This window comes from Chaetodon trifascialis, chromosome 24, assembly GCF_039877785.1.
Source record: "Chaetodon trifascialis isolate fChaTrf1 chromosome 24, fChaTrf1.hap1, whole genome shotgun sequence".
Taxonomy (NCBI): domain Eukaryota; kingdom Metazoa; phylum Chordata; class Actinopteri; order Chaetodontiformes; family Chaetodontidae; genus Chaetodon; species Chaetodon trifascialis.
In genome coordinates, this window is record NC_092079.1 from 200,718 (window position 1) to 222,740 (window position 22,023).

Here is a 22,023-nt window from a genome sequence, read left to right on the forward strand (position 1 = left end):
TCCTCTCCAAATCACACTATATAAGCTAGACAAGCTAGCTAGACAAGCATAATGAGCACATGTTGTTTTTGTCACAGTAACTGCAAAGGAAGTCAGATTAAACATGCTGTCCTTCAAAAAACATTCACACTTGAATGTTTCTCAAGTGGATTTTTCTTTCTAAGACAGTCATTCTAAGACATATAACAGCTGAATCATGTCACGCCATGCTGGCCTTCAAAAACATTCCCATTTGACTGTTGTTCAGCTGCAGATTTATTTCTGAAACAGTTCGGCACATAAAATAGTCAAACTTAAAATAGTGACTTGTGATATTAATGCTTCCTCTCGTAAGTTTATATTACCTTTGCGCTGCCGACCGCTGCCTAAATTCACATCCCCACCGTGGTCTGTTCTCTCTGCTGACCTCTGGAAAGAGCTTCTGCAGCATTCGCTGCAGGATCACCAAGTTCTGCAACAGCTTTTCCCTTAGGCCATCAGACTGCTGAACTCTAAATGAGCATCTTTGCACCACTGATGTCAACTCAGGTCATTCTTCTCTTATACACTTTAAAATTACTTAACTATATATTTGTGCTGCTTGTTTTTCACTGTTTTTCACTTACTGCATATCCCTGCTGCTATTCCTTAACTTAACCTATTTTCTACTGTTTATTGTACGCACTGTATATGCAATATAATGAAACAATTATTCTGCAGTTTATTTTAACATTCTTTACGATAATTGTAAATATTTTTACCACCTACTGTTCATTTATACATATACACATACTGTACATAAATGTATACACATATATACTTTGTAACTATTTTCTACCCTGTGCTGAGCCTGCTGTACTAGAAATTTCTTTCAGTATACACCTGCTGTTTACTGAATGACAATAAAGTTTGTCTATGTCTCTTTTTGTCAACTGCTGTGTGTCTGCAGTGTATCTAGTGCCAAGAAGAGAAAAACAAGTTTCCTAACAGTGTGTTTAATGTTTAGCATGTCAAAAGTGATTTAATTCTTCGTTGTGATGGCTCTTATGAGCTCAGACTCAACTGCTAATAGTTACATGGGTGCTGAAGCTCTTCTGCCCTGTTGCACTGACCAACCGGTCCACTGATGATGCAGTCTCCATTGCTCTCCACTCAGCCCTCGCCCACCTGGACACAAGAGAATCTTACATGAGAATGTTGTTCACAGACGTCAGTATACCATCCACCACTGTCATCCCTCAGCAGTTGCCAGCTTGGCCTGTGCAACCTCCTCTGGAATTGGTGGCAGGACTTTGTCACAGAGAGATAACATGCAGTACTGGTCGGCATCAGCAACAGTGATGAGACCAACTACAGGGACGAGGTGAACCCATTGGCCGTGTGGTGTGGAAATACTAATCTCTCCCTAAATGTGGAGACAACAAAGGAGATTGTAATTGACTTCTGGAGAACCCACCCCCAACACCCCCACTTACCACAAATCGTTCTACTGTGAGAGGGTGAGCAGCACCAAATTACTGAGGACCTCTCTTGAACAAAAAACACTGCATCAGTGGCAAAGAAAGCCCAGCATTGCCTCTACTTCCTCCACAAATTAAGGAGAGTGAGAGCCCCAGCACCCAGCTTGTGCTCTTTCTACTGAGGCATCATGCAAGCTCCACCAGACTAAACAATTTATCCTCACACTTTTTACAATTACAATTAATTTGTCATTTGGCAGACGCTTTTATTCCAAAACGATGTACATATGAGATTTTCATAACTGACAGTTTTTTGTGATCACATTTTATGTCTTGGTACTATTCAGTAGTTTTGTGTACACCTGTATCTATTTTAAACACTTGTCCCATTTTTGTCTTTATTGTTGTATTCTTATTGTCTTTACCTTTATATGCAGCATTTCTTTATTTTTATTTTTTTCGCACATGGGGGACTTACTTTGACCTCTCTTTATGTCCTGTACATGTGGTGTTGTCGACATGAAGTTGATTTTTGACTTTGACCCGTAGCCCATCTATAGACTTAATTTTATTGTTGAAATATAACAATAACAATTAATATAATGATTTGCATTTTTAAAAATCAGCCAAGACAGAATTCTGTGGAAAGGTTGAATATTCAGGTTGCAGTTTGAAGGTCAAGTGAATTTTATCTAATTTTATTTTCTATATAGCGCCAGCTCACAACATAAGCCATTTGAGAATATCGCTCCTATTTCTATAGGAGCGATATTCTCAGCCGCAGGGCCTGGATTCACAAAGCTTCTTAGAGTCCTCTATAAGAGAGCTCCTAACTTGGCCTTCAAATTCCAAGCAAGGAATCTTAGCTTACAGTAAGAGTGATTCAGGAAGTGTCTGAGAGCAACTCTGAGCAAGAAGGGTACAGAAACATAGACATAATATACGTAGACGCCTCATTGACTGCCGCTTCCTATTGGAGCTGACATTCAGCGCGGCCGCCATCTTGGATGGGTCTCCTATGCGTCCCCAGTGCACTTATTTCTACGGAGGAAGGTGTATGTCCAGCTACTATAATCATCTCAACTCCTCTAATTTTTACCCGATTTTCACACGGTTTGGTTTGAGATGTAGAGATGTAGTTATGATACAGGACGCTGTCACACATTAAAAACAAATGCTTTCATGCTGAAATACTTTGTCTTTGTTAAAGAGCATAATACAGACATATGGTATGACATAATAAATGTATGAATGAATTATTTTTAGATTTTAATAAAGAAACAGTTTGATTGTTCATTTGATCTCTCTTCTCTCTCTCTCTCTCTCTCTCTCTCTCTTTCTCTCTCACACACACACACACACACACACACACACACACACACACGCAAAATCATGACCCTTCTGTACACACAAAAAACACAAGAATTTCTTCATTTCTGTTTTTGTGCGCTGAGTTTATTTACTGTAAAGTTAAGCACAGGCACAGGCACATGCACATGCACGCGTGCGCGCGCATGCAACACACGCACAAAAACCAGACATCTCGCATAACCTGTTGACATGCGTATTAAACTTTGAGTAAGTTTCTATACTAATTTGTGTTGGAATAAAACTTCACCAAAACAAACTGTCGAAACGAGGAAGGTTTTTTTCTTTTTGGCCAACTCATCATGTGTGTCGGCCCACAGTCCACTGCTGCTTTCAAACACACACACACACACACACACACACACACACACACACACACACACACACCGTCTGGCCTGACGTGTCTAAATTTAAACAACTTTACAGCTTTAGGATGACAAAGATTCCATAATAGCCTGGACTGAAACTGCTGATGTTTGTGATATACACTGATTTTAACACATACATACATACAAAGCTCCCATATATTCCTGCTCAGTACATTTTTTCCTTCTTTCTTTTTTTTTTTTTAGGCCTGGAAAAGTTAGCTTTAAAAGTCCAGGTCATTCCAGCGTCTTACACTACCCTGTTAAGCTTGTAACTGGGGCTGGGAAGTTAAATAAAATAAAATAAATAAATAAAATAGGGGCATTGTTGGGCTCTTTACGTTGACTTCGGTTGGCTCTGGTGCTAGCGGAGACCCACCCAATATGGCGGCGACGCTGGATTACGCTCCAGCACGTAATGAGGCGTCTACGTATATTATGTCTATGTACAGAAACTTTTATCTTAGTGAGGAGGTGTGGTTGATCCCGTTGCTAGGTATGACGCACTCTTCTAAAAGCTGTGATTGGTTGTTCCAAAAAGGAAAAAAGACAAAAAAAAACAAAAAACAAGCAAACAAACAAAAAAAACCCACTCCGCGCTCCTAGTAATGAATGGACAATAAAATCAACCGATATAACTTGAACTTTATTAAGAAAAGTGTAATCGTGACATTAATTTTATATCATGATGATGAACCTCAGCAAAATTAAATTGATTGTGACACAGCTTCAAAATGTTTGAACGTACCTCATTCACATGCCGATTATATTGTAATAAATTCTGTTGTACTGCTGTTTCTTTTTTTTTGTACAAAAGTTGTGGGCTGGTTTGACCTAGTAAGAGGCTGATAAATGACACTCACACCACAGATTGTAGAAACAAAATATTAGTTCATCTTTATTAACCATTCAAAATGATTAAAAACGGAAGTCCAAGGGGGAGATGGACACAACAGGGCAGTACTGGGCCTCAGGGCTAAATTCACTGGCGCGTCACCTCAGAAGATCACACCATGCATTTAAAAGTCTCACTCAGTGAGGATTGAACTGTGCACCGCAATCACGGCAGACTACACTGCAGACCCAATGGAAACTCACACTAACACGTCACTTCACCCTCAGTGAACAGGAGGAAATCCACCCCAGCTTTTCCCCCCCGACTGCCTGTCTACTCTGCTGCTCCATTCCCCACTACTGGGATAAAAACACCCCTCCTATCCCACCAAACAATTCTACTGCTAACACTTGAAACGATAAAAAACCAGGACTCAACTGGCGGAGCCGATGAGACCCCCCACTGAGCTGGAGGCGCCGTCCGATGCCCCAGGGAAGCAGCTGAGGGACGAAGCCTCTGGCAGCTAGCGGCGGCGGACCGGAAGCTGTGCGTGGCTGCGAGGCGGTGTTAGCCGGCTCACTCCCAACTAAACTCCCCGCCTAGCTACTTAAAGGAGGCAACCAGCCTCCCCTCCTAACACTGAAACAACTTTCCTACTTGCCTATCTTCGCCGCCGGCGACACTATAAGTCGCAAACGGCACCCACCTCCCCGGAGAGTGAGCGCTGGGCCGAAAGTCTTAACTGGCGGCGTGCCCCGTAGCGTCCACACCGTTCCGCCCCGCAGAGAGGCCGACACAAACTTCGTCTCTCTCTTTTATCAGTTCCGTTTTTCGCGGGTTCCTCACAATGCTCTCAATCACCCACAGGTGAGCCCACTCAACCCATCACGCTGCACTTCCCTTCACTGCCTAGCACGACACTGCCCCCTGTAAACAACCTCCACACTACACTACACTACACTCCCCCCTCCCCTGAATGGGACTCGTCCCCGAGTCAACGTCACATCTTATAGTCACGTGACCATACTGGTGGCCTTCTCTGGCGCCCTGCCCGTGTTTCCATCTGGGAGCCCTCACCCGCAGGTGCCCCGTCTGCCTGTGGACCTGGTTTCGTGGCCCCAGGGCTTAGAAGAGGTGGATCACTGCAGCTTGCTTCAGGGGCCCCTGATTCCTGCAGGTCCCTCTGACGCTGATGGACTACCGTCTCCACTGCAGGCTGCTGTTGAGGCCCAGTTGTAGCCCGTTCCGCCCTTGCAACATGACGTGGTCTTCTCCCTGGTCCAGTATCCGGCTCGAGTCTTCCTCCAACCCCCTCCACGAGGGTCCCCAGTGTCCCTGCTCCCCTGCTGCCTTCAGGTTGCCTCACCACAGGCCTGGTTGTTGCTTCCAATCTAGAAGATTCTCGACGGCGACCCCAATTGGCACTGAAGGGGGCTCCTGAGGGGCCTGACCAGGGATGTTGCTGCCCACGATTTGCACCCTCTGAGGCATCTTCTCCTGTGAGGGTTGAAACGAAAGGTTTGAGTCGATTGAAATGTACAACAACATCAGGGCCTCCCTCCGACGGCATTAGTTCATACAACACTTCTGTCACTCGTTGTACTACTCTATAGGGGCCCTTAAACTTTCTCTGCAGTTTTGGGCATACTCCTTTTTTTTAGTTTTACAACGAAGCCACACTAACTCACCCTCAGTATAATACTGACAGTTGGCCCTGAAATCAAAACCGGCCTTCTGCCTTGATTTGGTGTCCTTTAACTGCGTCTACAACTGTGGAGAGAGTGTCAGATAACCGACTCACATACTCACTAACAGAAGAGACCCTCCCCTCTTCCCCCAGGTTGAGCATAACATCTACGGGGAGCACTATCTCACGGCCAAAAACTACCTTGTACGGGGTAAACCCTGTACTAGCATGCATACTGCTGCGATATGCCATCATGACATAGGGTAACAAGACATCCCAATTTGACTGATTTTCATTAACGAAATGGGATAACATGGACAAAAGAGTCCTATTAAACCTCTCAATCATGCCATTGGACTGAGGGTGATAGGGTGAGGTCCGAGTCTTATGAACATTCAAAAGGTGACACGGCTCCCTGAACAGAGTGGATTCAAAATTTCGACCCTGATCAGTATGAATAGTACGAGGGGCACCAAACCGACAAACCCACTCCTCCACCAGGACTTTAGCGACAGTTTTGGCTTCCTGGTTTGGGAAGGGGAAAGACTTTGTCCACTTAGAAAAATAATCCCCTACCACCAAGATGTACTTATTGAGGCTGGGGGTCTCAGGCAGGGGCCCCAAAATATCAAGCGCCACCCGTTCATATGGTCTCGACGTAACCGATGACTGTAATGGGGCACACAACTGCTGCCCACACTCTTTCTGAGACCCACACTCCACACACTCCCTACACCATTGTTGCACATCACTGAACCATCCGGGCCAGTAAAAACGATCTTTCACTTTAGCCTGCAACTTTTGTACCCCTAAATGGCCGCCGGTGGGGGTATTATGCAACCCCCACTGCATACTTGTGCAGATAGTGCTTTGGGAGCACTATCTGCACTTGTGAGGCTGCATCTGAGTAAGCTGGGGGAATCCTCACTAACCTGGAGCTCTGAACCTCAAGCTGGGCCCACACTGGAGCATACTTTTGAAGTGCTGGATCCGTAGAAAGTTCTGAACCCTGATGTCCCCCTGCTGTTTTGAGTTGAATTATTTTCTGCACCTCCCCATCCTCTCCCTGAGCCAAAGCTAGCTCATCCACCTCTGTCTCCTGCCCTACCCTCTGAACTGCACAAATAGAAAGAGTGGGCTCTGCCCCTTCTTCAACCACCTCTACTGAACCGAGGCTGGCGGGAGCATCATTTAAAAAGGCTGGTAGCCTAGAAAGAGCATCAGCGTTAGAATGTACTTTCCCTGGGCGGTGCACAATCTGATACTGAAAATTCGCCAGCTGTTCTACCCACCGAGCGGTCTGTCCCTCCAAACCCTGAAAATTATGCAACCACCTCAGAGAATTATGATCTGTCCGCAATATAAACTCTCTGCCCAATAGGTAGTGCTTGAAATATTTTGTAAATGTAACCACACTTAAAAGCTCTTTCTTGGTGGTGGCATACTTCCGTTCCTGCTTAGTCAGGGCTCTACTGGCGTAAGCTATGACCCTTTCAAGCCCCCCCTCTTCTTGGGAAAGGACAGCCCCAATACCTGCATCGCTAGCGTCAGTATCCAAGATGAAAGGCCTGTGAGGATCAGGGTAGGCTAGTATGGGGGCTGACATCAAACTACCTTTCAGCTGCTCAAATGCGGTCTGACATGAATCTGTCCATTTGAACCGGCGACCTTTTTCCGTAAGCTGGTGCAGGGGCCGGGCAATGTCTGCAAACCCTCGTATGAACCTCCTGTAATAAGAGGCAAGTCCAACAAAACTCCTCACTTCTGTCTGATTCTTGGGCACCGGCCATTCACGTACTGCCTGCATCTTGACAGGGTCCGCCTGTACTCCCTGGGCAGATATAATATGGCCCAAATACTGCACCTGTGTGGAAAAAAGGTTGCATTTTTCTGGCTTCACTTTCAAATTAGCCTGGCCTAATTTAGACAGGACCTCGTCGAGCCATGACAAATGCTCAGAAAATGTACGACCAAATACAATGATGTCATCCAAATAGACCAGACAAGTAGTCCACTGGAGATCTGCCAAAACCAGATCCATCAGCCTCTGAAAGGTGCTAGGACTGTTACATAACCCAAAACTCAGCACGTTAAATTCAAAAAGGCCCTGGCGAGTGATAAAAGCAGTCTTATGTTTATCTTGTGGGTCCACCTCGACCTGCCAGTAACCACTAGCCAAGTCAAGAGTGGAAAACCAACAAGCTTTGTGCAAACTATCAAGCGCATCATCAATCCTAGGGAGGGGGTACACATCCTTCCGAGTGAGATCATTTAGTTTCCTATAATCAACACAAAAGCGAAGCCCCCCCCCACGCTTTCTAACTAGAACCACAGGGGCTGCCCATGGACTACAAGATGGTTGAATGATGTCATTTTTTAGCATATCCTTAATATGGTCCGATACCTCTTGTTGTAAATGAAGTGGGACATGACGGGGTGGCAATTTCACAGGTTTTGCGTCACCGGTGTCAATCTGATGTAAAGTGAGATGCGTCCTACCCAGATCATGATCCCCATTACTGAACACGGATAGATGTCTGTAAAGCATATCACGTACAGTTAACAAATCAGCAGGGCTAAAAGCTTTCTGTTCAATCCGAAAGTGTTCCAGCAAAGACTCAACATCCCAGGACTCGGACACGCACAAGCCTTTGCCATCAGCCCCCCCACAGTCACCTGCGCTACTCACTTCAATGTCGGTGTGCAACATGCCCACTTTCATACCCTCTTTCAAAATGACAGCGTCATCAGTAACAATGACTTGTACAGGCATAGTACCCTGCTCCACCTTACAAACTACTCAGGCAACCATTACATCACAGTGGTCAGATATTACTGCGGTCAAGCCATCGGACGTTCGATTTTCCGTGGTCAAACCATCAGACAGTAAAATTAACGTACCCGTGTATTCTTACCTTTACGGTAAATGCATACAAACGATCCCGAATGGGAGATCAGGCACCATTAGGACTTCCGCTTTTCAAAATAAGATGTTACCGATCCCGAACGAGGGAGCAGGCGCCATTGGGACTTCCACTTTTCAAAATAAGGTGCTAGAAACAGTAAATGAAGAATTTGCAATATCCAAATGTTATGACATTACACGTGACTGACCCATAATTTCTGGCAATGCTTGATGTACTTGAGTAGACAACATCTCTGACTATTCTCACACTGAGAATCATTCATTTTTACTGTATCATTATTGAGAAATTTCACATTAAAAGTCCTACATTTGGAATTTGAAACGGTCACATCTCTCACTTTTGTGATACTGTAAAAGCAAATTGCTCCATAATTTCTGGCCATGCTTGATGTATCTGGGTAGACAACATCTCTGACTATTCTCACACTGAGAATCATTCATTTTTGCTGTATCATTATTGAGAAATTTCACATTAAAAGTCCTACATTTGTACGTTGCAATGGTCGTATTTCTCACTTTTGTGATACTGTAAAAGCAAATTGCTCCATAATTTCTGGCTATGCTTGATGTATCTGGGTAGACAACATCTCTGACTATTCTCGCACTGAGAATCATTCATTTTTACTGTATCATTATTGAGAAATTTCACATTAAAAGTCCTACATTTGGAATTTGAAACGGTCACATCTCTCACTTTTGTGATACTGTAAAAGCAAATTGCTCCATAATTTCTGGCAATGCTTGATGTACTTGAGTAGACAACATCTCTGACTACTGACACACTGAGAATCATTCATTTTTACTGTATCATTTTTGAGAAATTTCACATTAAATGTCCTACATTTGGACTTTGAAATGGTCACATCTCTCACTTTTGTGATACTGTAAAAGCAAATTGCTCCATAATTTCTGGCAATGCTTGATGTACTTGAGTAGAAGACATCTCTGACTACTGACACACTGAGAATCATTCATTTTTACTGTATCATTATTGAGAAATTTCACATTAAAAGTCCAACATTTGGAATTTGCAATGGTCACATCTCTCACTTTTGTGACACTGTAAAAGCAAATTGCTCCATAATTTCTGGCAATGCTTGATGTACTTGAGTAGAAGACATCTCTGACTATTCTCACACTGAGGATTATTCATTTTTACTGTATCATTATTGAGAAATTTCACATTAAAAGTCCTACATTTGTATGTTGCAATGGTTGTATTTCTCACATTTGTGATACTGTAAAAGTAAATTGCTCCATAATTTCTGGCAATGCTTGATGTATCTGGGTAGACAACATCTCTGACTATTCTCACACTGAGAATCATTAATTTTTACTGTATCATTATTGAGAAATTTCACATTAAAAGTCCTACATTTGGAATTTGAAACGGTCACATCTCTCACTTTTGTGATACTGTAAAAGCAAATTGCTCCATAATTTCTGGCAATGCTTGATGTACTTGAGTAGAAGACATCTCTGACTACTGACACACTGAGAATCGTTCATTTTTACTGTATCATTATTGAGAAATTTCACATTAAAAGTCCTACATTTGTACGTTGCAATGGTCACATCTCTCACTTTTGTGATACTGTAAAAGCAAATTGCTCCATAATTTCTGGCTATGCTTGATGTACTTGAGTAGAAGACATCTCTGACTATTCTCACACTGAGGATTATTCATTTTTACTGTATCATTATTGAGAATTTTCACATTAAAAGTCCTACATTTGTATGTTGCAATGGTCGTATTTCTCACTTTTGTGATACTGTAAAAGTAAATTGCTCCATAATTTCTGGCAATGCTTGATGTATCTGGGTAGACAACATCTCTGACTATTCTCACACTGAGAATTATTCATTTTTACTGTATCATTATTGAGAAATTTCACATTAAAAGTCCTACATTTGTACGTTGCAATGGTCGTATTTCTCACTTTTGTGATACTGTAAAAGCAAATTGCTCCATAATTTCTGGCTATGCTTGATGTATCTGGGTAGACAACATCTCTGACTATTCTCACACTGAGAATTATTCATTTTTACTGTATCATTATTGAGGAATTAAAACTCCACTGTTTGGCCAATATTTATTTACAAACAACCATTAACACTTTGCAAGCTCACTAGTCACAAGTCTCTGGCCTGAACTGTCCTGACTTCCTGTGGATAAAACTTTAAAGAATTAGGCTGGGCTAGTTAACGAGTTCACGCATTCAGCCCATCACCTTGTGAGATGTGAACTGTCAATCTTCTGTCTTCTCCGACTATCATCAAAAATGGCAGCACGACGTGGGTAAGTAGCCTCTCCACAGATTAACTATCAAAATAGCTTCGTGGGGTGTTTTACAGTAATTGTTTCGTGGGATTTTGTACTTTAACACCAACTATTTTGAATGTTCCGAATCATTTGTTAGTATTTCACATTCTGGAAAATAGTTAGATGTGCTTAGCTTCAATTTTCACGATGGTCATTCTCTCCATTACCGTAACGTGAAAAGTTTCGCGTTATAACATGATAGTGAGTTATCACGTTATAACGTGAAACCAGGTTGTCAAGTTGTAACGTGAGAAGTTTAACGTTAGACTTTGATAATTATGTCTCAATTGCATATAAGGGCCTGTCTTGCCCACAAGGCCTATTCTATTGTTCAAGCTGTTAAACTGTCCACTTAAGTCTCTTTCACGTGTTTTGGGAATTGACTTGAACATGTAAAGAACTTCATTTTATATTGTTAAAAGTAGAATCTGTTAATTACAAAAAGATTCTTGTGTCTTTTTGTTTTGTTCACATCAGAGTCTATGCCTTCACTAGCTTCGGAAAGGTAAGTGTTTTTTCCAGAAGTCTGTACTCGCTTGTCATTGTCTTTATATATGACCAAAAAAATGACACTTGTTATTTCACTTTAAGTCTAGAAAAACTGTTAAAACAGCGGAAGAAATAGTTGCAGTCGTCGATAAAGTTCAGGCCACAGCAAATCTTGAGGGTGCCACTTTGTGGGGAGAGGCATGTCAGTCCCTTGGAATTTCGGATACTAAAACCAATAGGTCAAGGCTTCAACATGCCTACAATCGGCATAAAAAGGTAATTGTTTTACTTTTACAGTTAAAAGTTTCATAAATTTTTACATTTTTATTCCTTTTGCCTTCTTATGTCACCTTACAAAACTTAAAATTGTTCATCAGACAGCTGAGTCTGTCTTCCTGTGTGCAAAACTTTATGCTATAAAAACCTTTGGTTTAGAAATAATGAATTTTTAAAAAAATGTATTTTCTATATTCCTTGTGTTTTGCGGATAAAACTGAAGACATACACAGGGACAGCTGGGTCAGATTCCCATGCAGCCACTTCTGGGCCCCCTGAGGATGCTCAGACAAGCTCATCTATGGCCCTGCCTCCAGATGCAGACAGTGCTGCACCTCTGCCCCCTCTGACAGACACAGAGGTAAATACTGTCATGCTCAATACAGAAATGGCACTTGTGAAATACAGACTACTACAGTTTTGTGTTAAAATGAAAGGCTGTAGTACAAAACACCTGGTAGGTCTATGCAGACACACCTGTGACAACTTCCCTCTGATATATTTCCAGCCAACCACATCTGTGCCACCCAAGTCAGATCCCTGCACAGAAACTCCTGTCACACCCCAGGATGCTCAGGCAAGCTCATCTACGGCCCTGCCTCCAGATGCAGACAGTGCTGCACCTCTGCCCCCTCTGATAGACACAGAGGTAAATACTGTCATGCTCAATACAGAAATGGCACTTGTGAAATACAGACTACTACAGTTTTGTGTTAAAATGAAAAGCTGTAGTACAAAACGCCTGGTAGGTCTATGCAGAGACACCTGTGACAACTTCCCTCTGATATATTTCCAGCCAACCACATCTGTGCCACCCAAGTCAGATCCCTGCACAGAAACTCCTGTCACACCCCAGGATGCTCAGGCAAGCTCATCTACGGCCCTGCCTCCAGATGCAGACAGTGCTGCACCTCTGCCCCCTCTGACAGACACAGAGGTAAATATTGTCATGCTCAATACAGAAATTTAATTCAGACTCAGATTCAGATTCAGATTCAGAATTCCTTTATTGATCCCCAAGGGAAAATAGTTTTTTGTAGCAGTGCTCCATACAAGATAGAATAAAATTAGAAAGAAAGAACTAGAAAGAAATATATATATAAAGACAGTATTAAAAAACAACAGAATATTAATACAAAGGATATATGTAAATAACAAATATACAACACATTAAAATGTACAGCAATAAAACAAATATATATACTGAGCAATAGGATGTGCAAAAAATTGATGTAGGATGTGCAAAATTGAAATGGAAAATATATATTAGAATTACTATATATACTGAATATTGAATGTGCAAAAATGAATTGGATGTGCAAAAATTGAAATTGGTAAATATACATTAGAACAGACAGTGACAGTGAAAATCCAACGGCCATTCAGAGGGAAGAGGTGTACAGGTTGATGGCCACAGGCAGGAATGATTTCCTGTAGTGTTCAGTCCTGAGTTTTGGTGATATGGGTCTCTCACTGAACGTACTCCTGTGTCTGGCCAGCACATCATGAAGTGGGTGAGAGATGTTGTCCATGATAGTCCTTAGTTTATTCAGCATCCTCCTCTCTGACACCACCATCAGAGAGTCACACTCCCCCACAATGTCACTGGCCTTGTGGATCAGTTTGCTGAGTCTGTTGGCGTTCCCCATCCTCAGCCTGCTGCCCCAGCACGAAACAGCATAGAAAATTGCACTTGCCAGCACAGACTCATAAATAATCCTGAGCATAGTCCGACAGATGTTGAAGGACCTCAGTCGTCTCAGAAAATAGAGGCGACTCTGGCCCTTCCTGTAGAGAGCGTCAGTGTTCTTTGCCCAGTCCAGTTTATTGTCAATATGTACTCCCAGGTACTTGTAATCCTCCACAATGTCCACACCGACCCCCTGGATGGGTCACAGGTGCCTTGGTTCTCCTCAGGTCCACTACCAGTTCCTTAGTCTTTGCCACGTTTAGTTGCAGAGGGTTCTGCTCGCACCATGTGACAAAATTGTCCACAGCAGCCCTTTGCTGATACATCCAACTGAAGGTGGCAGGTCTCTGTGCAATAGTTGAAGTCAGCAGTGAAGCACACTGTGGAGGTGACAGGTGGGGGAGGTGTGGTGTAGTCCTCAGGTTGGTAAGTGAAGTTAGTCTGGCAGTCTGAGGAAGTGTGAAGAGGGCTCACACAGGAAGATTGGGGGGGGGTATGAGAAGGAGGAGAAGGAGAAGGAGGGGGAGAAGGAGGGGGAGAAGGAGGGGGAAGTGGGGAGTGGATGATGATGGCCATCCAGGACACGCAGCAGAGGAGTCAGAGGGAGGATGAGCCAGGCCTGAAGTGTCAAATCTATTAAAAAACAGATTCAGTTCATTTGCCTTGTCAACGCTGCCTTCAACTCCTCTGCTGCTTGTCCTGTAGCCGATGGTCCTCATACCACTCCAGACCTCTCTCAAATTGTTCTGCTGGAGTTTCCACTCCAGCTTCCTCCTGTATTTCTCCTTAGCCTCCCTGATTCTCACCTTCAGTTCCTTCTGTATCGTTCTCACCTCCTCCCTGTTACCAGCTCTGAAGGCCCTCTTCTTCTGATTGAGGATGTCTTTGATGTCCCTTGTCACCCACGGCTTGTTGTTTGGTCCACACAGAAGGTGATGTAGTCCGTGATGCACTCTGTGAGCCCGTCAGTGTCCTCCCCATGCGACTCACTCCCCATGCGAGTGCCTGCCAGTCTGTCACCTCAAAATAGCCCTGGAGTGTCTCATAAGACTCCTCTGACGATCTCCTCACTGTCCTTGTGGTCGTAGGCTGACTCTTCACCAGAGGCACATAACAGGGAGTGAGGTGCGCAAGATTGTGATCTGACCTGCCCAGAGGGGGGAGGGGGGAGCAGCTGTATGCATCCTTGACGTTAGCATACAGCAAGTCCAGGGTTCTCTCCGGTCTTGTGGGACAGCTCACATACTGCGTGAAATTGGGCAGTGCTGTTGCCATGGTGATGTGGTTGAAGTCACCCGAGATAGCGATGAATGCACTCGGGTGTTGAGTTTGTAGACGGGCCACGGCAGAGTCAATGATGTCACATGCTGCCGTCGGGTTGGCAGAGGGGGGGATGTAAATAGCAACGATGATGGCATGTGAAAACTCCCTGGACAAATAATATGGCCTGAGTCCAACAGCCAACAGTTCAATGTCTGGGCAACAAATACGTTCCTTGATTCAATTCAGTTCAATTCAATATACCTTTATTAGTCCCACAAGGGGAAATTCCAAATTACAGCATCAGTAAAAAATAGACTAGGTAGACAATCAGTAAGTATATACAAGTATAAACAAAAAAAAGTGTGATAGAAATAAGTGTCTCTAAATTATAAATTGTGTTTGCAGACTGATATGTACAGGATGGATTGCACAGATTATTGCACCAGTTTTTGCCCCTCCTTTACGCTTACCGGTCTGGGTGCTTCTGCACTCGTGCAGCAATTTTTTTTGGTAATTCAATGCAAAATTGAGAGAATTACATGTTCTGACATGATGAACAGTGAATGATAAAGGGTGCATATAATGTTTTACCAGATGACTTAATGAAGGATAGTTCAGTGAAGATTTTTTGTTTGTTTCTTTGATTGTGTTTTGCAGCTCCATTCTTCCCTGAAAGGCTCCACAGACTCCACAACATCATCAGGAAATGATCGTGAGGAGTACTTTACTCATTCATTGCCGGACCAGCCTTGTTTCTTTTTCATCCAAGAAAATGACTGGAAAAAACTTCGGAAGAGACAGTACAAACGTTATTTTAAATCACTCAACTGGACACGGGTCATATCCAGTGGCATTCGCAGTGTTCATCCATTCTGCAGTTTTGCATTCAAGGGCCACAGTGTGAAAATGATTGGCTCAACTAGGAGTGGACCACTATTTTCTTGCTCTGGTTACTGTCTTTTTGATGATTGCCCTGTAGAGGTTGATGTGAAAGTTCATGATGAGTCATCACTTAAAGCTGTGGTGACCTTCAAAGGAGACAGGGTGCAGCACCATTGTGATCAGCTAAAAAGACGGCCGGTGCGTGGTGACGAAAGGGACTCTTTGGCTGATGTCCTAACCACCAAAATGCCTAGAACACTGTATATTAGAACATTGACAAACTAGATGACAATGTTTTTGAATCTGGATGCAGAGACCAGGTCCCAACAACTAGTGTATTGAAAACACTATCTTGGAGCAGCCGGAAGAAACACAGACGGCACAAAAATGACATGATGAGCTTAGAATTAATGATGGAAGAGGAGCACGAGTCTGAGGATGCAGTTATCCAGAAAATAATCCTGCGCCCCAGGGGTGTGATGCTGTGGTCAAAAGAAACCTTGAACCTATTCAACAAGCGTTGTAAAGAAGACATCATCTATTTGGATGCAACAGGAAGCATTGTGAAGAAAGGCAAGGGACAATCCTCACCTTTCTATGTCTACGAAATTGTTGCGAGACATCCATTTAAAGGATCATCCCCGTTCCCTGTGGCAACATACCTAACGAGTGACCATACCACTGCGTCCGTTTCATATTTCCTCGGATCATTTGTGACAGACCTGACGAGAATTTATGGACCAAAAGCAAAGACAAGGCCAGTTATGTTCATTTGCGATGGCTCTGTAGTCCTTTTGCAGTCACTGTCCTACAACTTCTGTGGACAGAGCCTTCCAGAACTGCTGGCCAGATATTATGCAGTTGTGACTGGTCAGGGACAGGAGGATTCCATCGGGCTAATGATTCTGCATCGCTGCTTGAGCCATGTTATGAAAAATGCAAAGGACCTATGCCGAAAACAGTAAGTAACTACTGTACATTAATATGGTAATGATTTTGGACATCGCAACATTGTGAAATCTTTGTAATACTAATGTTATAAACTTTCCCTTGCAGTGCCTCGAAACATTACCACCTGGCCATGCATGTGTTTGGACTAATGTCACAGGCATCAACAATAGGAGAGCTTGATGAAATTGTCCTCAGTGCCAATATGGTTTTCTCAAGTCCCCACACTGGAAGAAATGTTGAGAAGCATTTCAAAAATCTACAGATGTTGATGACAGGGTCTCCACCCCAAGATGACACACACATCGAGGAGCAAGATTTTGTGGTGGTAATCACTCTGAGAATTGTACTTGTCATATTCTCTCTTCTTGGTCTTCTTCTCCTCTGTATTTATGAACTAGATAAAGAAAGCTCTAATCTTAGATATGACTTAATAAACATACATTTTCAATACAAAAGTCCCATGTAAAAGAAATCCTTGAGCAGTGCCAAGCTTCTTTCATGAACAAAGAATCAATAAATACCATCTTTTTTCTATTTTGTGCTAGAACGATGTGGGACCAACGCCATTCCTACATCATTTTGAGAGAGTTATTCAGAGAGAAGAACTGCAAAACGATGGGGATCCCAATGTGTATTTCAGCCCAACGTTCATCCCAACATTGCTGAAATACTTTCTACCTCAGGCTGCGTTGTGGACTGGCCTGCTCCTGGGTCAGTCTTCTTATTTGGCCTGTCTTTTGATATATGCTTATTTTAATAGCTGTTTATTGAAAATTATTGAAAAGACGTAATGTTTTTTCAGGTGACCTTGGACGCCACGGAACAGGTCCTGTGTATGAAAAGCTTACACAGAGGTACAACAGAGCTACCCGTAAACAGTCACAGGTACAATAAAACAAATAATTTTGCAATTCATTTGAATCCTTTTGTAGTATTTCATGATGGATATTATAGATAACATTATAAATTAATGTTCTAACTGGAGCTGTTAAATATCAGGAGACAAGGGTTTTGATCAGAATTGTTTATTCAGAGAATTATTTGAATGTTGAACTGACATGATGATTGCAGTGGTTCTAAACAAAAATTCAATTCACAAATTCAAATATCTTGTGTAAACAAGTTATATTCCAGGCTTTACCAATGAAAGTAGCACAAATATTTATAATAATACTTACCCAAACATGTATTTGATCTTAATATTTTTTTCACAAGTAAATCATGATTATTCACCACATACCTTAATATCAAATCATACCGTAATCGCGACACATAGAAAAAAACTACTGCTAACATTGATGGTCTCTCAAAAGCAACATAGCAAACACCAACAAATAATCTTGCAAAGGTATGTGGACAGGAAGAGGAAGAAGTCATCATTCAAGGCCTCTATTTATAAAGTTGTAGGTATTAAGGCATGCTTGACCATCACTTGTTGGATAAACTTATTGTTTCTAAGAGTAAATGAAGACATTTTCCTCTCACAAATTGTATATGTTCACTTACAGAATTACACCCAAGACAATAAAACGCAAGAATAATGGAGAAAAGTCAGTGGGATCTGAAAAAGATCCGTTTCCAGCGGAGACGACTGACCAGATTGGATGATTTTGTTCACACATACAAGATCACCCTGAATGCTCTTCTAAGGGAGTATGGAGACGCTCTGAAGAGGAAGCACAAGGTCAATAATTTGAAAGTATCCAGGAACTCTTTTGATTGCTGTTATTTCTCTCATGAAGTGGCGCAAGAACATTGCAACTGAGTTTTGAGAATACATATTTTACTTGTAACTTAAACATTTGTGATTATATAACTGATATGGTTGTTACTTTAACACCAGATGATGTGGGTGGTGTCGTAAACACAGCACACACAGGTAGTTTCAATTGAAGTCCTGTGCTGAGAAACAAAATCATGACAGAGGTAACTCTACAATGACTTTGATAGACTACAGAATTGTAATGATAAAAACTTCACATTAAAGAACAACCGCGTTCAACATAGTGAAGTTATATGATCATAAAATGCCTTCTAATGACGTAAAACACTACAACAGGGAATAAAGGGTTCTTGAGGAGTGCAGTTGAACACTTACTGTAACTGTAATGTACAATGTTGGAACTCTTATTTGATTACAGACATATCGGGTGGATGTGGAGCGATGGAAAGAAAGAAAGCAGAGGAGACGCGGCTTTTATGTGTCACTCCTAACCAAGCCCTTTCTCTTCAAAGAGAACAAGAAAAAGGTAATCGTTTTCAGTATCCATCTAGCTTTGCCATTCCAGATGTGGAAATATAGCATGAAAATGTATGAAATGTGTATATCAAATACAATATTTGTGTTTAGCACGCAAGAAAAAAAGTCACCAGAAGGGCCATCGCCAAAAAAAACAAGCATGAAAGACAAAGACAGTAAACAGCTGTCAACAAGCTGTGAATGTCAAGCTCCGTCCCAGGAAATGAAATGTGGCATTGCTGCACAAGATGGCATGAACAGGAAGCAAAACATACACCCCAGTGTAAAATATCTGGAAATCAACATCTTGTGCATTTTGTGCTTGCGCTCGTAATTTAAACAGATAATGTATATGCTAATGTGTGACAGTGATTTGCCATTAAATACAGTTGCTTATACATATTTGGCAATTTTGCCATTATGAAATCATATCATGAAGAGCTTACACTAACACATTTTTACATAATTTTTAAATGTAGGATCCCAAACTCAAGACCCTTGCTCAGGGTCCATCTGCAACCACATCTGACATGACACAGCTTCATGAGGAGGAGACACGGGTAAGCATCACTCAAACAGAGGGCACTCCATCACTGGTGATCTTATGTACATTTTAGTATTATAAAGAGAGTAGTTGATTTATTCTCCAATTTCTGTACTGCAAAATAAGATATGTTTCGTTTAGTTGATGATTCAGTACCAGCTAAGTGTTTCTATGTACAAATACAAATTTATCAGCAAAATAATGATGGTGTAAAATAAAGGAGGTAGTTCTCACAGCTTGACAAGGTACCCAAATACAGTAAGAATACCATCAAGAAACAAGCATTCACATGGTTAAGTGTGATTTACACTAGATAAAATACACAATTATTCGAAATGGAATAGAGAGAAATAAGGAAAGAAATGTACAGTAGAAAGTATTGAATGAAGAAGCAGAAGTATTAAATTAAGGCAATAAATTGTAAAAGTAAAATAGTGAAAGAAAGAGCAAATGACATGAAAAGTAAAACAGGAAGATATTTAAATAGGAAGGGGTGATAGAATCATAATTGAAGTGATTTCAAAGTGAAATTTTCCATGTTTAACTTAACTAACTGCATAACATTGTGTTGCAATAATCCCCAGCTAACTGCATTGTGGGGGAAAAAGGACACAGAGGTTGTTGTTTCTGTAGTCCCAACTCAAATGAGAGGGAACAACATCATCATCCACCACACTGAGCTACGATCACTTAGACCCCACGAGTGGCTTACAGGCGAGGTAAGTCACAGCAAAAATGGAAAAGAAGCCTGTACTATGAAGCAAATTCAACGTAAAGGAATTTCTTAATATGATATAAGAACAAACAATTCAGGTATTCAGCATGGTGCTATGTAAACACAACTAAAGTAGAGAAGAAAAACAGGAAATAATTTCAAATAATGTCTGTCTTTGTCACAAATCTTTGAAGATCATCGAGTGCCTGCTTCACGACACGGCCAATAATCTAAATTTGGGGAGTACAGTGTACATCCTCAGTCATTACACGGCTGGTGTGATCCTCTTCGGAGACAGAGAAGCAGTGAGGAGGCAAAGTTTGTCAAAGGTAAAATATCTTTCAAGTACAGACCTTTATGTTTAGATAAATTTTTTCATGTTTTCATACCTGATAAAACATTTGTGTTTCTGTGTGTACAGTATATACAATATGAGTACAGTATGGAACCCCCTCCCCCCAAAAAAATGCTAAAGACAGGTGTATTTAAGAGTATGAAGAAAGCTTGTACATTAAAAATGTTTTTGCACAGATTTGATTGTGCTGATGCTCCTTTCATTGCCTTTGACATATGTTTTTTTAATATTGGCGTTTTAATAAATACATGTAAAAATCTGTGTATTAAGTTGTTATTTTTTTCATGTGTTACAGATCAATTTTGACAACTACAAAGCTGTTGTGTCCTTTCTCAACATTGCAGATGTACACTGGAAATTTCTGGTTAGTAGTGAATATTACATGTATCATGATTCTCTTTATTTTCAGAATGTTCTGAAATTTTTTATTACTATTTCACGTGTCTCTGGTGGTTACAGTACATGAATGCCGAAACAAGCAGCGTGTATGTGGTTGATCCAGCACACAACTCTGCAGAGCTGCAGAGTCACAGCAAGCTGCCAAAAAATTCAGGTAATTGTCGAGTGTCAGCTAGTCAGTCCAGTTACATGCATTCCATTCCCTCATATATGTATTTACCTCACATTCACAATCCATAATTTAAATTACTGATATTTCTTTATACACATTGCACAAGACTGCTAGCTAATAGAGGAGAAAATAAATATAGAATAAAGCAAAGAAAAAAACAGAGGCCATACTTAACAGAAACTATACCCATTCCCATTTTTCCTCTGTGAGAACTTGGTTCAGCCTAACAAGGTAATTGACATTGGCTGGAGCACTGTGGTTGCATGCTCATGGATGCACTCCATGAAAACGAGCTTCCCTGGAAGTAGCTTAGTTGTATTTTTCAAAATATACAACATAACCAAAATAGACTTCAAGTATTACTCCATGTTGGCAAACTTTAAAGTCAACATGCATGTGTCCATGATTTTTTTGCCTCATTGAGGAGTGACACTTGCAAGCTCCATCACAGTCAGTCACGATAGGAGCATTTAGAACTATGTCCCAAAAAGGTCATGAAATAATTTAAGGGAAATACAGTACAAATGAAGACATCATGTTCACCTATGAATAGACAATGACACACATTTAATTGGAGAACTACATCAGGATGCACAGCTTTCAAACAATGGTGAAAGGTGGTCTATGTTCAGTATAGTTCCAGAACATTGTACACACAATCCAGTCAAGCTACAATTTCGGTGGCCAAGAAAATCACAAAGTCACCTACAAACACACTTAATGTCATTTTTCTTGTAATGTTTGCATGCTGCATGTGTACAAAGTACATTAAAGATTTGATTTATTAATAATACATAGTGAGTACTTCAAGATGAGGAGGACCTGCCACAGCAAAACAGACTGGGTGGACATAAAATGGAGAGGAGCTCTTATGCCCCACCCTGTTCAGAGGGATGGAAGCAGCTGTGGGGTGATTGTCATCATGGTAAGATGAATCATAAATTCATTTTTTAAAATACGTTTCTATTTTACATCATTGACAATCATCAGATTGGGCGGACTCAGGTAGTTATCCAAGTCATATCTCATGTTGTGTCATTGTTCAGATGGCAAAGGCAGTTATGGAGGCTTTTCCACATATCCCCACACTTGCATTTGCAACAGC